Source organism: Heloderma suspectum, chromosome 10, assembly GCF_057233095.1.
Source record: "Heloderma suspectum isolate Gila_16-S chromosome 10, 16-S_ref, whole genome shotgun sequence".
Lineage (NCBI taxonomy): Eukaryota > Metazoa > Chordata > Lepidosauria > Squamata > Helodermatidae > Heloderma > Heloderma suspectum.
This window is the reverse complement of record NC_139467.1, coordinates 42,895,968-42,916,206: the sequence shown is the minus strand read 5'-3', so window position 1 is coordinate 42,916,206 and position 20,239 is coordinate 42,895,968. Positions and strand designations below refer to the sequence as shown.

At 46.1% G+C, this 20,239-nt stretch overlaps 1 long non-coding RNA gene across 2 annotated transcripts; it reads right to left on the bottom strand.

Moving 5' to 3' along the window:
* Positions 1-4,387: 4,387 nt before the first annotated feature.
* On the bottom strand, positions 4,388-20,027 carry LOC146338178 (uncharacterized). 2 transcript variants are annotated; one of them, XR_014785176.1, is made up of 3 exons: positions 15,563-20,027; positions 7,760-9,253; positions 4,388-4,511 (listed from the first exon to the last, which is right to left on the bottom strand). It is a non-coding gene; the product is annotated as an uncharacterized LOC146338178 (long non-coding RNA). The 2 variants fall into 2 exon arrangements; XR_014785177.1 differs by lacking the exon at positions 4,388-4,511 and having other exon boundaries at positions 5,063-8,210; positions 8,997-9,253.
* Between the last annotated feature and the right edge of the window lie 212 nt (positions 20,028-20,239).

Sequence of the window (20,239 nt, the reverse complement as noted above, 5' to 3'; positions counted from 1 at the left end):
ATGCATGGTCACTCAAGACAGAAGTCCCACTGGGTTCAATGGGGCTTACTCTCAGATAGGAGCGCACAGGGTTGCAGCCTTTGGCAGTGTTCACAAAGGCACCTGGGGTCCACTCTATTGGTACTTGGTAATTTTCTCACAATATTTGGAGAGTTGGCTTTCCCTACAGTGGAAATGCTGCTTTTGATTGCTCTCTAGTGGCAGAAACAGAAACATGGTGCTGCTGAAATGGAAAAGCAGCAATTCAAGCAGACCACACAGTGACCTCACTGCTGTGAGGGCTTCTCCATTGTCATTATTTCCTGGAGGAAGGATGGGATAAGAAGTAAGAAGACAGTTAGAAAGACATGTATCTCACCCTCTCCTCTTTTTCCAAAGCCTTTTCTGGAATACTACTGCTTACTACTTAAGGTGTCCACTGGCTTAGGGTGCAATCCTATGCACTTACATAGGACTAAGCTCCACTGAGCAGGGCCAGCTCCAGGCTTGTGGGGGCCCTTGGCAAAATGCTTCTGGTGCGACCCACGCTCCTATGCCAGAGTGCCCCCTGGCAGCAACAGCGGTCTAATAAATATTGGATAGCAAGCCACCATTTAAACTTCCCCCAATATAGCATCACTCCAAGGCACTGTGGGAAATTTAAATGGCAGCCACAGTGGGGTCTGGGAACTGCCTTGTTAATTTCCCACAATACCCTGGGGCAATGCTGCATTGAGGACATTGTAGGAAGTTAATGTGGCAGCTCCCTGGCCCCTCTGCTGATTGGAGGGACCAGGGCAGGTACTGAGGTGGACCTGACAGTGGGATTTCTAAGTAAAAATGCATAGCATTTCATTGTTACATTATTAAACGATGTGATTAGACAAGTTTATGGAGGACTGATCTATTAGTGCAGGAGTGGAGAAACTGTTTTCAGCCCAAAGGCAGAATTCCAATCTGAGAAAGGCCTTATGGGGCGCATTCCATCTGTGTATGGGGCAAAAGGCAGAGTGGGTGGGCCCAAAATGTGTTTCTTACCATTTTAAACTGCCTCAGAAGTAAGCATGACAAGGCTTCTGCATGTCTACTCAGAAGTAAGCAGGACTAAGGGCACAGTCCTATGGGGATAGGCGACTGCCTATCCAATGCAGGGCAGAGAAGTATGGAGGGGACTGTTCTCTCCGCACTTCTCCTGCCTTGCATTTGTGGCTAGATAGCTGATTTCAGCTGTCTAGCCGTGGGGAGGCAGACCGGGGGAGGAGGCTGACGGACGACACATAGGATGTGTCATACCGGCATTTCCGTCTTCCCCGCCCTGGAACGTCCCATTTTGGCCACTCCATGCTCCTCTTCGGAGCGCGGAACACAGGGCCATTCCGCGGAATGGGGGGAAGGTCGGTTCCCGGAAAACCACATATCCTATGTCCGTGTAACTGCTGACTAGCAGCCATAGGACTGCTGCCTAAATCACTCAGTAGCACTTTCAAATGGCATGCCAAATACCAAGCCTTGGCATGTCTACTCAGAAGTAAACATGAGTAACATGTCTATTCACAAGTAAGCAGGCCAAGACTCTGCGTATTTACTTGGACACAGTGATGTAATCTTTCTGGAAATTCTGAAGTCATGGTGAAAAGATGGCTTTTTATATTTTTTTTTCTGCGAAAAATAACATTTTGGGAACAATTACAAAATAGTCAGTACTAAGTTTTTGAGCACTGTCTACAGATCTGAAGTCACTTTGTTACTTTAGGAACATAAAATGTACTATGTATAACTCGGTTTGTTCATAAAATTATTAAAATGGAAAACATGTAAAAGTGAACTCAGTGAACTTGCAATTATTGTCTTCATAAACTATACTTTCAATATACCAGACAAGATAATTATATGAGCAGATGAAGTGATACATTATACATTTTAGGTTCTTACTTTATTAGAGATGTGAAGGCCTGGAAAAAACAGGAAAAAATGTTCTTTCCCCCAAAACTGGAAAAGCTGAACAGTTTTGGATTATGAAATAATTTCTTTTAGAATTTAAGACAAGGTATGTATATATTGTTAGCCAGCCTTCCCCCCCCCCCCAATGATTTCTAAAAAGTATGTAATAAGAACTCTTTTATAGAAAGATTAGAGATGTAAAATGTCTGGAAATAATGAAGCAATGGGGATTTTTTTAAATCGACTCCGTAAGATTCCCAGCATTGTTAGTTGTTTCATTCCTAATTGAAAGAATTGATCTAAACTATATTTTACTGCTAGACATAGATGCTCAGTTTCCCAAAATGTGAGTAGAGTCACCACTGTGCATTCTTGACAGCTTGGGTTTTGTTCTGTAGAGTCCTGTGTTTCTGATGCTCTGTTGTTGTTCAGTCGTTTCTGACCCTTCGTGACCCCATGGACCATAGCATGCCAGGCCTTCCTGTCCTGCGCTCTCTCCTGGAGTGTGCTCAAGTCCATATTCATTGCATCAGTGATGCTATCTAGCCATCTCATCCTCTGCCGTCCCGTTCTCCTTTTGCCTTCAATCTTTCCCAGCATCAGGGTCTTTTCCAGAGAGTTTTCGCATTAGGTGGCCAAAATTTTTGAGCTTCAGCTTCAGTACCTGTCCTTCCAATGAGCAGTCAGGGTTGATTTCCTTTAGGATTGACTGATTTGACCTCCTTGCAGTCCAGGGAACTCGTAAGAGTCTTCTCCAGCAACACAGTTCGAAAGCATCAATTCTTCAGCGCTCAGCCTTCCTTATAGTCCAGCTCCCACAGCCATACGTTGCTACTGGGAAAACCATAGCTTTGATTATACGAACCTTTCTCGGCAAGGTGATGTCTCTGCTTCTTACTATGCTGTCTAGGTTTGCCATAGCTTTCCTCCCAAGGAGCAAGCGTCTTTTAATTTCATGGCTACAGACACCGTCTTCGGTGATCTTGGAGCCCAAGAAAGTAAAATCTGTCACTGCTTCCATTTCTTCCCCTTCTATATGCCAGGAAGTGATGGGGCCACATGCCATGATCTTCGTTTTTTTAATGTGCAGTTTCAAACCAGCTTTTGCACTCTCCTCTTTCACCCTCAACAAGAGGCTCTTTAGATCCTCTTCGCTTTCTGCCATTAGGGTGGTATCGTCTGCGTATCTGAGGTTGTTGATAATTCTCCTGGCAACCTTAATTCCGACCTGTGATTCATCCAACCCGGCGTTTCTCATGATGTACTCTGCATATAAATTAAATAAGCAGAGCGACAATATACAGCCTTGTCGTACTCCTTTCCCAATTTTGAACCAATCGGTTGTTCCATGTCTGGTTTTTACTGTTGCTTCTTGACCCTTATACAGGTTTCTCAGGAGACAGGTGAGGTGGTCTGGTACTCCCATCTCTTTCAGAATTTGCCACAGTTTGTTGTGATCCACACAATCAAAGGCTTTAGCGTAGTCAATGAAGCAGAAATAGACGTTTTTCTGGAATTCTCTTGCTTTCTCCATGGTCCAGCGAATGTTGGCGATTTGATCTCTAGTTCCTCTGCCTCTTCGAAACCCAGCTTGTACTTCTGGTAGTTCTCGGTTCACATACTGCTGAAGCCTAGCTTGTAGGATTTTGAGCATCACCTTGCTGGCATGTGAAATGAGCGCAATTGTACAGTAGTTTGAACACTCTTTGGCATTGCCCTTCTTTGGAATTGGAATGTAAACTGACCTTTTCCAGTCTTGTGGCCATTGTTGAGTGTTCCAAATTTGTTGGCATATCGAGTGCAGCACTTTAACAGCATCATCTTTTAGGATCTTAAATAGCTCAGCTGGAATACTATCATCTCCGCTAGGTTTGTTGTTCGTAATGCTTCCTAAGGCCCACTTGACTTCACTCTCTAGGATGTCCGGCTCAAGTTCAGATATCATGGCTATCAGGGACATTAAGATCTTTCCTGTATAGTTCTTCTGTGTATTCTTTCCACCTCTTCTTAATCTCATCTGCTTCTGTTAGGTCCCTGCCTTCTTTGTCCTTTATCATGCCCGTCTTTGCACAAAATGTTCCCTTCAGATCTCCGATTTTCTTGGAAGAGCTCTCTAGTCTTTCCCATTCTAATGTTTTCCTCGATTTCTTTGCATTGTTCATTTAAGAAGGCCTTCTTGTCTCTCCTTGCTATTCTCTGGAACTCTGCATTCAGTTGGGTATATCTTCCCCTTTCTCCCTTGCTTTTCGCTTCCCTTCTTTCCTCAGCTACTTGTAAAGCCTCCTCAGACAGCCACTTGGCTTTCTTGCATTTCTTTTTCTTTGGGATGGATTGAGTTGCTGCCTCCTGAACAATGTTATGGACCTCCATCCATAGTTCCTCAGGCACTCTGTCTATCAGGTCTAATCCCTGAAATCTATTCCTCACCTCCACTGTATATTCATAAGGGATATGATTTAGGTCATACCGGAATGGTTTTCCCTACGTTCTTCAATTTAAGCCGGAATTTTGCAAGAAGCAGCTCATGATCTGAGCCACAGTCAGCTCCAGGTCTTGTTTTGACTGACTGTATAGAGCTTTTCCATCTTTGGCTGCAAAGTACATAATAAAAGTACATAATAACAGTCATTTAATGTAGCTCTCATCAATTCAGGCAATAATTACAAATTTACAAACTGAGTTTACTTTTTAAAGTTTTAAAATATAATGATAATTTTATGAACAAATGAAGTCATACATAACATATCTTTAGGAACAGAAAGGCTGCTTTATGTTCTGAAAGCAGCCCTCCCTAACCTGGTGACCTCTGGATGTTTTGGACTACAGTGCCCAGCTTTCCTGAGCATTAGCCATGCTGGCTGAAGCTGAGGGGAGCTGAAGTCCAAAATACCTGGAGGGCACCAGTTGGGGAGGGCTGTCTGGAAGTAACAAAGTGACTTTAGATCTGTAAAGAGTGCTAAAAAAACAAGTATTGCTTATTTTTCAATTTTTACAAAATTTCCAATTTTTCTGAATCCCCTCAGGAAAAAAACATTTTTCCCCATGGCCTCAACATTTCCAGAAATTTTACATCTCTATATTTTATGTCTGGCTGGAGGAAACTTCAGCAAGTAGTCCCTGAAACATCTGAATTATCCTAAAAGCTAGAAGAAGCAGGAAGAGCTGGAGCCAGAGGAAGACAGTATCTGTTCCTGTTTGTGAGGAATTGGTTGAGGTGGAGTTTACTGAAATATGGTCTGAAGAAACAGCTATCGAGGGCTTATTTAGCTGGGGAAGTTTCTCTTACCTATTAGGAATGGTAACAGAAGCAGCAATCTTATTTGGGTCGACAGTTGCCTCTGAGCCCGGGGGCAACCACCTATCCAGTGCAGGGTGGGAGGAGTGGTGAGGGGCAGCTCTCCTCCTCACTCCCGCCACCCGGCTTTCACAGCTAGACAGCTGATTTCGACACATAGGATGGGTCGTGCCAGCATTTCCGACTTCCCCGTTCTGGTATGCCCTCAGGAACGCCCTGTTTTTGCTGCTCTTCTGAGCACGGAGTGCAGGGCCATTCCACTCTGCCTACAAGGTGGTGTGGGAGGGAGTGGAGGTCAGTTCTCAGGGAACCAACCTCAGAGCAAGGGCTCCGAGGTTGGTTCCCAGAAACAGACCTATCCTATGGCCGTCTAGCCGTTTACTAAAGGCCATAGGATTGCGCCCTAAGCGTATTTAATTTAAGAAATATTAAGCCATCTATTTGAAGAGTGACATTTTATTCCCTCTTGTAAATAATTCACCTTAATGTACGTCTTAATTCTTGTTCATTTTGAAACATCTCTAACATTGCTGCTGATCCCATACTTATGCCATAGGAACAGAGTATTGAGTTTCTTTTAGGTGGCAGCGGTTCAAGGTTTTATAGCTGAGGCAGCATTCCCTAACAGTGAGTCTAACTGGGAACATTATTAAAAACTGGCAGTGAGCCCCATAGACCCAAGCCTTGACGGTCTTTGGTGTGTTTTTTCAAAAGAAACGTAGGTGGGATAACCCACATGTTGTTCCATTGTATGTGGTGGCAGGGGCAGGATAACCTACCATGTTTTTCTCACATGTGGGTTTTAAAAATACATTCATTGACTGCTACAGTATCTAACTAGAACAAGCCCAGAAACACAAGACTCTATAGAACAAATCCCAAGCTGTCAAGAATGCACATTTTTTTCACATACTATGATACGGTGATTCTAGTCACATGGTGGGAAACTGAGCCTGACTTGGAGCATCCCTAAAATATTTAACAGTAAAAGTTACATTTGATCAATAATTGGTATAAGGAATGGAAGAAATAACCGCTGGGAATCGAGATTATTTAAAAACCATTTTCCACCATGGCTTCAAAATTTCCAGAAATGTTATATCTCTAGGCTTACATAAAAGTTTTCCTATTACGATGAAATCATTTTGGAGGAGTAAAGGCTGGGTAGCAATATATGAACACTTCACTTTAAAGATTTTATTAATCATTCTAAAAGAAAATATTTCATAATCCAAATTTCTTCAGTTTTGCAGAAAAAACAAACCATAATCAGGGGCAAAAGCATTTTTGCCCCAGATGTTTCCAGTTTTTAGCTTAGGCCTTCACACCTCTACTCAGAAGTAAGCAGGACAAGCCTCTGCTGGATGGGCCACAGAAGGAAGCGGGACTGAATCACTCCCCTTTCTCCTGACTGGGAAAAGCTCATCTCCAATCAGCAGCTGATTGGAGACCCTGCTGAATGCTGAGAAAGGGAACCTTTTCCGTGCTCAGCAGGGAAAGGCTCTGATCAGCCCTTGATTTAACAACTTTTCCCTATGGGGAGATAGTGTGCGCCCTGGGGAAGGAGCCAGCAGGGCAGATGGGCCATCCCAATGGGCCATACTTGGCCTGTGGTCTGGATTTTCCCCATCCCTGCGATAGTGGGTGCTGGCCAGGATAGCTAAATGGAATCTTGAGATTCAGAGGTGATATTCCTTTGAATACCAGTTGGTGGAGGTCGGGAATCATCAGGGGGAAGGCCACTGCCTTCCTGCCCATGCCCTGCTTGTGGGCTTTCCAGAAGCATCTGGTTTACCACTGTTGGGAAAAGAATGCTGAATTAGATGGATCCTTGGTCTAATCCAGCAGGACTCTTGTTACGTTTATTATCATTAAATTTTTACTTGCCCTTCCTGCAAGGAGTTCGGACTGCTGTACATGTTCTCTAACATCTGTTCCAAGTAAATTGGTGGAAAGCATTATTAAAGATACAGTTGTCAAGCATGTAGTTTGGACATACAGATTGTGGTCCTGGAAGCCAATTTAGGTTGCAAGGTAGGAGCTTGTTATCCAGGACCTCCAGACTAATTTTCTCTGAAATGTTACCTATTCCACATGCAGGACCAGCTATTCAGACAAGGGGTTGGGTCAGGAATCGTTGCAGAAACAGGCTCCGAAACAGATAAATCCCTCCCCTTTGGGCTGTATCTGCAACTTTGACCAAGCACATATGGAATGTGAACTGGAGCGAAGTGGTCAGTGACTGCTGGATGGCAGCAAAGGAGAGGGAAAGAAGGGCAGTGCCCGTAGGGATGGGAGGGGCCCTGGGATGGGACCTGGTTGAAGCAGCCACAACAGGGCGCCAGTGGCAAGTGAGGTGGAAATGGACAACCACATGACCAGCGGTCATATCCAACACTGGGTCAGGACCATCACTGAGCAGCTCTTGAGCACCCTTGGCAGCCTGGGGGTGGGTCGTGGCCCCGTTGTAGAGCCTCTGCTTTGCAGGCAGAAGGTCCCAAGTTCAATCCCCACATCTCCAAGTAGGTCTGGGAAAAATCCTACCTGAAACCCTGGAGAGTTGCTGCTGCTGCTGGTCACTGTCAACAGTACTGGGCCAGGGGGACCAAGGGTCTGACTCGATACAAGGCAGCTTCCTGTGTTCCTAGTCCTGCAGAGCTTCACAGCAAACAAGAGGGAAGGTCATGGTGATCAGAGGGGGGCAGGGAGGGGCCTCTGTCTGGGCTATATACCCATGGCCTTGGGGTGAGGCGAGAACCCGCTGATCAAGCCCTGCTGGATTCCTTAGGCATCTGTACATCGGCCTAAAATCCTGCATTTAAAATGGGGCTTTCTGCTTCCTTTCGACTCCCTTTTTCACGTGCTTCCTTTTCCCCCACCCTCCTTCTCCCTGTATCTGAGTCTTCCATTGTCTTCTACTGATCTTGCTCCTCTTCTTGCTGCTTTTCCTCAAGCGGAACACAGTGGGGTAATTTGATAGCTCATTATCTGTGATCTATTTGAAAACAGAACAAAGGGCATTTAGTGCACGAGATGCCCTGGAGGATCACAGCGTCATGTAAAGAGCCTGAAAACGTCCGTGAGGGAGCAATCTCAATCGCAGGATAAAAGCTCCATGTGAAGAAAGCCCTTGACTCTACAGCCCAATGGAATGACTTTAGCTTTGACACCCCCCAGCCTAAGGCCATGTCTCCATGCAGCCACAACACTGCTTCCCTCCTGCCCTGCCCTGCCCTGCCCTGCCCATGGCCCAGTTCCTGCCACTCGATGGAGGGTCCTGCAGGACCTTGAAGCCCTCTGGAGGTCTCGAGTTCAGCCCGTTATGACCCTGATGGAGGGGGATTCTGAGGGGACAGAGGAGTCAGAGACTTTAAAGCAGGGGTGGGCAACTTGTGGCCCTCCAGATGTTTTGGCCTACAACTCCCATCAGCCCTAGCCAGCATAGACTGATGGGAGCTGAAGGCCAAAACATCTCAAGGGCCATGAGTTCTGGGCTGCACAACTTGAGGCAGGTCTTAAGAAATCACCTACCTTTGTGGACTGCATAACTATTGGCTTCTCTTCCATTTTATTGTTTCAGGGACTTACATTAAATCATTTATTCATCTGAATGTTTGTTTGGCTTCCTCTCCTGCCTCTTCCTCCTTCATTAAATAAATCCCCGTTCTTGTTTGATAAGTTGTTCACTGGTTTCCCCCACCTGCTTTCAGGGAACAGGGGCCCTGGAGGCCTGGTGGCACTGCGGGGTAGTCTGGGGTCACCATCTCTCTCCCTCACTCACCGCTGTGTGAATCCAGGTCCCACGGTTTCCGCCACCTCACAAGGCTCTTGGTAGGGAAGGTGCAGTTACATGTGGATAGGGGTGATCTGGTCAGCATTGCTGATGTGGACTTTCAAAAAGCTTTTGACTAGTCGTGACGGCTATATATTACTTCCAGTATCAGTGCCTCTGAATACCAGTTGCTCAGGAAGGTGAGTGAGAAGGTGCTGTTGAGCTCACGTCCTGCTTGCAGGTTACCATAGGTATCCGGTTGCCCACTGTAGGGAAAGAATAATGGACTAGATGGGCCTTAGGTCTGAGTGAAAAGGGCTCTCCTTATGCTCATAAGGTGAAGTGCTGTGCATGCTTAGACGGAAAAAAAAGGCCCACAATTCCAAGCACTCCCATGCTGGAGTTTTAGGACTTTTCTCTGTCTAAACATGCACAGGATTGCGTCCGTAGTTAATATCCCAGTGAGCATGCCCAGTATTCAGTTCCTGATCTCTCAGTCACATATAGAGGGTCCAAGCAGGCACCATATAAAGTCCATGTAAGAACATAAGCGGTGCTAGGTCTGACCCAAGGCCTAGAGTCCTACACTCTTCCTCCCACAATGGCCAACTATGGGAAGCCCATAAGCAGGACATGAGGGCAATAGTCTAGTGCCTGCCATTTGCTTTTTCCTATGGCCATGCATTTTATTTATTTATTTAAAGCATTTCTACTTCACTCAATACAGCATACAAATATCAGCAGTAATACAGTCTCTGCTCTCTGGATTATAACCTAAAAGACATGGCATGTAAGGAAAAGGATGTGAGGAGGGAAAAAAATGCTCAGGCACCAGTTTTTAAAGTTACAGCTCTTGTAATGACCAGCTGGGATAGAAACCGTTCAGGTGGCCCGATGGAATGGCTGCTGGCTAGGTAACCATGGGGAGAGCCAAAGGCAGCTATAGCAATGCAATAGCATTGGAGGCTGGTGGCTCCGATGTCAGTGGGGTGGTGAATCCACTCCAGGTTTCAGTCACCCTAGAGATCTCCTTTAGAGTTCTGACTGAAACCCGGAGCAGATTCACCACCCCACTGACATTGGAGCCACCAGCCTCCACTGCGGAATAACCCTGCTTCTCTTCTTTCCCTCTGCTCTGTATTCTGGTGGAAAGGCTGCCACTAGTAATAAATGAAGACTTTTATTTCAAAAGTGGAAAGGCATGGTATAAATCCCGCAATAAATAAAAATGAATAGGGCCTCCAGAAATATTGTTATGGTGGGCAGGAGGTATCTCAAGGTAGTCAGTATGCAATGAATGAAAAATAAGTGGGTTTTCTGACACAGATTCTAATTTTTCAGAAAGTAATGGATATATTTTTTAATGATGATTCTTTGAAAATCACAATTATTGGGGACAAGGATGGGGAGAAGAAGTAACTTTGCCCATCACTCACAAAAACCAGGATGAAACTTTTACAACATAAGCCATTCCGTCAGCTAAATGGTACCAAGGACAAAACCATCACCACCACCAGCATGGATGCTTCTAGACAAACAGCTCCTAGCAGGACCAGTCAAAAGACACTGTGAAGCTGTTCCATGTTTTTCTCCTTAACAGGTGTTTGTGTGGAAGGAAAAAGATGGAAGAAGCGGTGGGAAAACACAGGATGATGACGTAACCTGGACCCCCATAAAATGTGAGTGAAGGGGCCATGGAGGTTCCACAATTAATCCTTCTCTTGAAGCAAATTTAATTGACAAACCAACTAAATGGAATTGCCCTGGAAGAGCAGACCAGAAAGGAAGCCTGTTCTGAGCCACCCTTCTCCAACCTGGTACTCTCCAGATGTGTTTAGCTGCATCCCCTGGCCAGGGCAGCCATTGGCCCTACTGACTGGGGATGATGGGTGTTCAAGTCCAACACATCTGGAGGGCACAGGTTGGGGAGAGCTGCTCTGAGCTCAGCCATCGGACAGGGAGCCACAGGCCACTAGGAGGCTGCTCCCCCTTGGCAGGACATTGTGGCAAGGGGGAGACCAGCCTGGCCTCATCCATCTGCTAGAGGAGGAGCAGCTGCAGGGAGCCAGCATTCCTCCCCCCTGCCAGACCGAGCACTCAGGTGCAAGTGCCTGTTACTGCAAAAGTGAGGGGATGTGCATGCTGGCCTCTGACGTCAGCCGGAGGATGAAGGGTTGCTGTGTTCCCCAGCATGTGTGTATATTATTTAGATTTATATAGGATTTCTATCCCACTTTTCGATGAAACGATCCTCAAGGCAGCTCACAATATATTCTTCATCTGATGAAGTAGACTATACTCCGTGAAAGCTTAGCCAGAATAAATTTGTTAATCTTAAGGTGCCACAAGACTCTTTGTTTTCACAGCAGGATCATTCAGTGGGATATTAATCTTATAAATAAATAACTCATATGAGTAATAGATTACATGACAGCCCTACAACATATGTTGATACATGGGTTATTCATTGCCAAGTTTCGGGGGAAGGAGATCATTTTTCTGCCAGGGAATAGGAAAAGAGGAAGAGAAGAGTGAGCCTGCAATAATATGGTCACTTACTTGGGAGAAAGCTCTAGTAAAGTCAATGGGACTTCCTTCTAAGTAAACATGCATAAGGTCAGACTATGCCTTCGATCATACAACAAGGAAAACGCTTTGTTATCTGTCATTAGTGACATTAATGTGTTTTATTCATAAGCTCTGCCTCTTCGAAACCCAGCTTGTACTTCCGGTAGTTCTCGGTTCGCATACTGCTGAAGCCTAGCTTGTAGGATTTTGAGCATCACCTTGCTGGCATGTGAAATGAGCGCAATTGTACGGTAGTTTGAACACTCTTTGGCATTGCCCTTCTTTGGAATTGGAATGTAAACTGACCTTTTCCAGTCTTGCGGCCATTGTTGAGTGTTCCAAATGTGTTGGCATATTGAGTGCAGCACTTGAACAGCATCATCTTTTAGGATTTTAAATAGCTCAGCTGGAATACTGTCATCTCCGCTAGCTTTGTTGTTAGTAATGCTTCCTAAGGCCCACTTGACTTCACTCTCTAGGATGTCCGGCTCAAGTTCAGTGGCCGCACTATCATGGCTATCAGGGACATTAAGATCTTTCCTGTATAGTTCTTCTGTGTATTCTTGCCACCTCTTCTTAATCTCATCTGCTTCTGTTAGGTCCCTGCCTTCTTTGTCCTTTATCATGCCCGTCTTTGCACAAAACGTTCCCTTGAGATCTCCAATTTTCTTGAAGAGATCTCTAGTCTTTCCCATTCTATTGTTTTCCTTGATTTCTTTGCATTGTTCATTTAAGAAGGCCTTCTTGTCTCTCCTTGCTATTCTCTGGAACTCTGCATTCAGTTGGATATATCTTCCCCTTTCTCCCTTGCTTTTCGCTTCCCTTCTTTCTTCAGCTACTTGTAAAGCCTCATCAGACAGCCACTTGGCTTTCTTGCATTTCTTTTTCTTTGGGATGGATTTCGTTGCTGCCTCCTGAACAATGTTACGGACCTCTGTCCATAGTTCCTCAGGCACTCTGTCTATCAGGTCTAATCCCTGAAATCTATTCCTCACCTCTACTGTATATTCATAAGGGATATGATTTAGGTCATACCTGAATGGTTTAGTGGTTTTCCCTACGTTCTTCAATTTAAGCCGAAATTTTGCAACAAGAAGCTCATGATCTGAGCCACAGTCAGCTCCAGGGCTTGTTTTTACTGACTGTATAGAGCTTCTCCATCTTTGGCTGCAAAGGACATAATCAATCTGATTTCGATATTGACCATCTGGTGATGTCCATGTGTAGAGTCGCCTCTTGTGCTGTTGGAAAAGAGTGTTTGCTATGATCAGCGTGTTCTCCTGGCAAAACTCTATTAGCTTTTGTCCTGCTTAATTTTGTGCACCAAGGCCATGCCTGCCTGTTATCCCGGTGATTTCTTGACTTCCTACTTTAGCATTCCAATCCCCTATGATGAAGAGGACATCTTTTTTTGGTGTTAGTTCTAGAAGGTGTTGTAGGTCTTCATAGAACCGATCAACCTCAGCTTCTTCGGCATCAGTGGTTGGGGCATAGACTTGAATTACTGTGATGTTGAATGGTTTGCCTTGGATTCGTACTGAGATCATTCTATCGTTTTTAAGATTGTACCCCAGTACTGCTTTTCCCACCCTTTTGTTGACTATGAGTGCTACTCCATTTCTTCTAAGGGATTCTTGCCCACAGTAGTAGATATGATGGTCACCTGAATTAAATTCGCCCGTTCGCTGATTCCCAAGATGTCGATGTTCAATCTTGCCATCTCATGTTTGACCACCTTTAGCTTACCTTGATTCATTGATCTGACATACCAGGTTCCTAAACAATATTGTTCTTTACAGCATCGGATTTTCTTTTCACCGCCAGACACATCCACAGCTGAGTGTCCTTTCGGCTTTGGCCCAGCCGCTTCACTCTTTCTGGCGCTACTTGGAAATACCCTCTGCTCTTCCCCAGTAGTATATTGGACACCTTCTGACCTGAGGGGCTCATCTTCCAGCGTCATATCTTTTAGCCTTGTGATACGTTCCATGGGGTTTTCTTGGCAAGGATACTGGAGTGGGTTGCCATTTCCTTCTCCAGTGGACCATATTTTGTCAGAACTCTGCCATGACCTGTCTGTCTTGGGTGGCCCTGCACGGCATAGCTTATGGCTTCACTGAGTTATGCAAGCCCCTTCGCCACAACAAGGCAGTGATCCATGAAGGGATCCAACGTTCGCTGGATCATGGAGAAAGCAAGAGAATTCCAGAAAAATGTCTATTTCTGCTTCATTGACTACACTAAAGCCTTTGATTGTGTGGATCACAACAAACTGTGGCAAATTCTTAAAGTGATGGGAGTACCAGACCACCTTACCTGTCTCCTGAGAAACCTGTACGAGGGTCAAGAAGCAACAGTAAGAACCAGACATGGAACAACCGAGTGGTTCAAAATTGGGAAAGGAGTACGACAAGGCTGCATCCTGTCACCCTGCTTATTTGACTTATATGCAGAGTACATCATGAGAAACGCTGGGTTGGATGAATCACAGGTCGGAATTAAGATTGCTGGGAGAATTATCAACAACCTCCGATATGCAGACGATACCACCCTAATGGCAGAAAGCGAAGAGGATCTCAAGAGCCTCTTGTTGAGGGTGAAAGAGGAGAGTGCAAAAGCTGGTTTGAAACTCAACATTAAAAAAATGAAGATCATGGCATGTGGCCCCATCACTTCCTGGCATATAGAAGGGGAAGAAATGGAAGCAGTGACAGATTTTACTTTCTTGGGCTCCAAGATCACCGCAGACGGTGACTGTAGCCATGAAATTAAAAGACGCTTGCTCCTTGGGAGGAAAGCTATGGCAAACCTAGACAGCATAGTAAGAAGCAGAGATATCACCTTGCCGACAAAGGTCCGTCTAATCAAAGCTATGGTTTTCCCAGTTGTAACGTATGGCTGTGAGAGCTGGACTGTAAGGAAGGCTGAGCGCCGAAGAATCGATGCTTTCGAACTGTGGTGCTGGAGAAGACTCTTACGAGTCCCCTGGACTGCAAGGAGGTCAAATCAGTCCATCCTAAAGGAAATCAACCCTGAGTGCTCATTGGAAGGACAGATACCGAAGCTGAAGCTCAAATATTTTGGCCACCTAATGCGAAGAGAAAAGTCACTGGAAAAGACCCCGATGCTGGGAAGGACTGAAGGCAAAAGGAGAAGGGGACGACAGAGGATGAGATGGCTAGATAGCATCACCGATGCAATGAATATGAACTTGAGCACACTCCGGGAGAAAGCGCAGGACAGGAAGGCCTGGCATGCTATGGTCCATGGGGTCACGAAGAGTCGGACATGACTGAACGACTGAACAACAATTAATAAGCTGTCATTGATTTAGCACTTTAAAAACTGCTTTGCATTTGTACATTGCATTCTCCAATAAATTATTATTATTTATTGCATTTCTATACCGCCCCATAGCTGAAGCTCTCTGGGCGGTTTGCAGAAGTTAAAACATTAAAATACAATATACAAAGTTTAAAAGCTATTTACATAAAAGCACACAGACAATATACACAAACAACAGAGAAAAATGTCCTTGCTGTATCCGACAAGGATTATGGCCAGGCAGGCGCCTCTGAGAAGCTCACAAGCCAGGCATGAAGACAACAGACCTCACTCCCCCAGCAACTGGTATTCAGAGGACTGGTGGTAATCACCTACATTAATGGGGCCTTTCGATTCAGCCCAATTGTTCTTAAATTCTCAATACTGCACTTGCAGGTAGTTCTTTGGATATCAAAATGAATTTAATACAGGAAAATGCAAGAGAGGCAGCTGTTTCTTTGAAGTTCCAATCACACGCCAAACAGGCAACCCACTATTCAGATTAAACTGAAGTTTAAACTGCAAATAGGCTTGCCTCTTCAGCGGTGCAAATGGGTGCTAAGGAAAAGTTCAAAGAATTCCCCAACTAGATGATGTGCTCGATTCTACATACATACATACATACATACATATGTATGATGTTGTTAACCATGATGGTTTGCAACCATGGGGGAGATACTCACCTAAGGCTTTTAAACATCTGTCTCTTTATTATTCAAAGCATGTTTACTCTGCTCTTCAGCTAAAAACGGCTCCCAGAACAGCTTTCAAACATCAATCATCAGATAGTCCCTACTTTCAGGTGTACAATCTAAAAGGCACAAGGAAAGGGACGGGAAGGAGGAGGGAAGAAAGATGATGGCGGTGATGGTCGTGGCTGCTTCAGTTGCCCAGATAAATGGGAATATGCCTGTTTTGGATCTGATTGTACTCAGGTTTGCACTGCATCTATTTTCCTTCTCGGTTGGCGCATTCCTCTCTTCTTTCTCCTCTTCTCCTTTTGCTTTCTGTACACGAGTTCAGTCTTACTCTGCTTCCTCTACCATCCCCTCAGAGCAAAATGGTTCCTCAGAACTAGGATTTTAAACAAACAAGATCTGGGATATTAGTGCATAAGCTGTATTTTGTAACTGGATCTTCTAACTTTTCTTCTGGCAGAAGGATTTTTTTATTCTGCATTTTAGTGTTGCTTTTTAATTACCTTGTATTTAATATTGTAATTTACTTATTTTGTAAGCCAACCAAGGAACATGTATTGTTGGGCAGCCATATAAATATAGTAATAAGTTTTAATTCAAAAGTCTTTCCACATGGTGAAACTACACTGTAGACAGGGTAGGAAAATATGGTTTGCCACAAAGAAGAAAACAAGACCAGTGTTCCTTAATACATCAGAGCTTAAGGACTTTGATCTACCACATTTTTCAGACTACATTTCAAAAACCTGTGTGTTTTCAAACTAGCTCCAGGAAACCATGGTATACAAAGGAAACTTCCTGTCCTTCCGATTTATATTACAGACCTAAAACTAGCTCAGGTATGATGACAATGCCAAGACAAGGGCATGCAGATTTGCCCCCCCATTCATATCACCAAGTAAACACTTTTATTACGCTCATGGAAGCGAACAGCAACCATTTTGTTATTGTCATATGGCACAGAACATCTTCTCCCTCTTCTTGCTGCCACAAATCTTGACTTTATGATCTAGAGGCAGGTAGTTTCCCAGCTGACATTAGTGGAAAATTACTGGAGGCCTGCCTGTGTCAATATGTAGAGAGTAGGTTTGTTTTAAGTGAAAAAAAGAGGCTTTCCTATTTCTCAAAGCAAAGCAGGTACGTAATGCGGGGAGGGCACGCATAAGGACAGGTGGAACACAACATTTTTCAAGGTGCTCCCTCCACCCCCAAGTTTCTAGATGCATTTGTAACATTTATTTTACAAATGTTTAAAACACTTTTCTATATAAATGTTTCCAGGATGGTTTTCACAAAAGTAAATTAACAACAAAATAATAAAAACACAACAACCATCAATACAACAGCAAGTAACATGGTGTCCTCCTTGAGCTTGGTCCCTGACCCGCATGCAGTGGAAAGCGAAGTCAGAGCACAGCACAAGACTAGTCAGGTCCTAGGGGTCAAAGGCAGCCTTGGGTGGCAGGGCCATCCCCAAATCCCAAGTTCAAAACAGAGGCTGAGATCAAACCCAGAAAGGCATGCTCCAATAGCAGAGCTGTTGTGCAAAGCCAAGGTTCAACACAGTAGAGAAAGCCAAGGCACAGATGCAACCTCAGGAACAAGGAAAAGCTACGGAGTCAGAAGCATGGGAGGTTCATTGGGCAGATGATACATAGAACCTGTGCTGTTCCAGCGCCGGGTAGACCAGAATGGAAGGCTTATATAACCTGGTTTTCAGAGCCCCACATACAGCCAGCAGCAAATAGCACAGCCCTCGAGGATCCTGAGAAGTCCCCTACTGTTGAGGAGAGGGGCCCTCTTACTTCTGAGGAGCCTAGTTTTCTGGGTCCTCAGGCATGGATTTCATCGACAGGAGGCCGCCTGGCCCTGTATCTTCTGGTGCTGGCACCCTCTCGGGCTGGATGGCCCCTTGGTCTCCTCCTCTGACTCTTCAGGGGAGGTACCTATCATAGGTTCATTGTTGCCAAAGGCCCTAGTCTAGTTTCTCTAGGGGTGGGGGTTGGCAGCTACTGAAGTGCTGGGTTGGGGAGGGGTCTCACGGGGCTTTTGGTCTCAGAATCTTCATCCGAGGAAACCTCCTGGGTCAGGCGTAACAAATGGCAGCATTAAAATAGTTTCATCAGATGTTCAAGGGCCCTGGAAAATTTTAAAAAGCTCTTTCTTTGGTCTTGAAACACATCAGAACAGGCGCTGTACAAACTTCCCCAGGGAGAGTCCTAGCAGTGCCGGCTCCAAGCTTTTCAGGGCCCTTGGGCAAGACGCCCTCCGTGAGCCCCCTCCCCCAGCGAGCCGACCTTAGCACCACCGCCATCCCCACTAGCTGTTCTTGCTCCTCATCCTTTCTCATCACTGCTACGGCTGGCTTGCTTGTCAGTGAGCAAGTAGGGCCATGGCATCCACTGCTGTCTGGGCCAGTGAGAGGCAAGTGAACAAGCAGGCCAGAGCAGCCTTCCCCAACCTGGCGGCCTCCAGATGTGCTGGACTGCAACTCCCATCATTCCCAGCCAGCAGGGCCAATGGCCATGCTGGCTGGGAGTTGCAGTCCAACAGGTTCAGGAAGGCTGGGTCAGAGTGGGCTTCCCTTCTGGCCTGCTGTCCCAGGGCAACTGATTCATCAATTAGAACAGAGTAGTAGTAGGGTTGGAAGGGGCCGGCAAGGCCATCGAGTCCAACCCCCTGCTCAATGCAGGAATCCAAGTCAGAGCATCCCTGACAGAGGGCTGTCCAGCCTTATCTTGAACGGCTCCAGTGTGGGAGAGCCCACCACCTCCTTAGGGAATTGGTTCCATTGTCGTATTGCTCTAACAGTCAGGAAGTTTTTCCTGATGTTCAGCCGGAATCTGGCTTCCTGTCACTTCAGCCCATTATTCCATGTCCTGCACCCCGGGATGATCGAGAAGAGATGCTGGCCTTCCTCTCTGTGACAACCTTTCACGTACTTGAAGAGCGCTATCCTATCTCCCCTCAGTCTTCTCAAGGCTAAACATGCCCAGTTCTTTCAGTCTCTCTTCATAGGGCTTTGTTTCCAGTCCCCTGACCATCTTTGTTGCCCTCCTCTGAACCCTCTCCAGTTCATCTGCATCCTTCTTAAAGTGTGGTGTGGTGCCCAGAACTGGACACAGTACTCCAGATGAGGCCTACCCAGTGCTGAGTAGAGGGGAACTAGTACTTCCCAGGATTTGGAAGCTATGCTTCTATTAATGCAGCCCAAAAGAACATTGGCCGTTTTTGCAGCCACATCACATTGTTGGCTCATATTCAGCTTGTGATCGACAACAATGCCAAGATCCTTTTTGCTTGTAGTGTTGTTGAGCCACGTATCCCCCATCTTGTAACTGTGCATTTGGTTTCTTTTTCTTAGTTGCAGAACTTGGCATTTATCCCTATTAAATGTCATTCTGTTGTTTACTGCCCAGAGCTCCAGTCTATCAAAATCACTTTGAATTTTGTTTTTGTCTTCCAAAGTATTAGCTATCCCGAATTAAATTTGCATATGAGCAAAACAAGGGGAATGCTTCTTCTAAGAGGGTACCTGTCACCCACAGTTGTTTCACTGTCCTGCCCCCCGCTCGTTATTGTTACCATACCATTCAAGTACCGGCGGCTTTTTCAAAGAAAGATGGGACAGTTCTCTGCTCCAAGGGCCTCATCTAGCAAACAGGGAACAATAGCACAAAGAGATAGAAAAGCAGGCAAGGGTGAACAGGGGAAGATGTGCTTTTATTGCTGGCACGTGCTTTGGCTTTGTTGCCTTTCCCAACCTGATGCCCTCCAGATGTGTTGAACTGCAACTCCCACTGGCCATGCTAGCTGGGGGATGCTGGGAGTTGCAATCCGATAGGGCCGGAGGGCACCGGGTTAGAGAGGGCTGCAGAAAGGGGACCATTAGAATAGGGTTGTGCCAAAGGCTTCAAGGAACGTGTGGGTTTTGAGCTGGGATGTTGGTAATTTCTTGCATTAAAAACATTTTCTTTTGGAAAGTCTGCTCACCCATTAATCGGGGTGCGCGTGTGTAGCCTTTCAGTCAATGCGTAATGGATTATTCTAACAAACTGTGCAATCCTAAACACGTTCAGCAAGAAAAGTCCTACAACGCCCAGCGTGCCCCAGCCAGCCCCAGAAAAAAGCCCTACGACTCCCATACGGCCATAGCTGGCAGGGAACGGTAGGGCTTTTTTCTGCCCACATAGGCACAGGATCGCGCTCTGCGCCGCGCAGAGGCAACTCTACCCATCCGCTTATCAACAGAGCAGTAGGGCCATACCACTGTTGGATAAGGGGGCGCTGCTGCTTGGGCGCGGGATGTCCCACTCTTCGTTACGGGTGCGCCTGCGGTGGTGGGGAGTCGGTGCGTCATAAAACGAACGGCTGGGCGGAACCATTCAGCACGGGCGGCGCAGACCATTCTCCCGGGGAAGGGCGGGCCGTCGCAAACAGCGCTGGGGGGGGGGGGAGGGGCGGCGCCGACGGCGCCGACGGCGCCTGGGCCTATTCCATCGCCGGCCGCGGTGCAGGGGAGGCAACGAGGCGAGTGGGCCGTACCATTAGGCGGGCGGAAGGTGGGGCGCGCCGCGTGCGCCTGCGCGAGAGAGGCGGGCGGCGCCGTTTCCCGGCGGGCCTTGTGGTTGGTGGGCGGCCGCCTGTCTGTCTTGTGCGGCT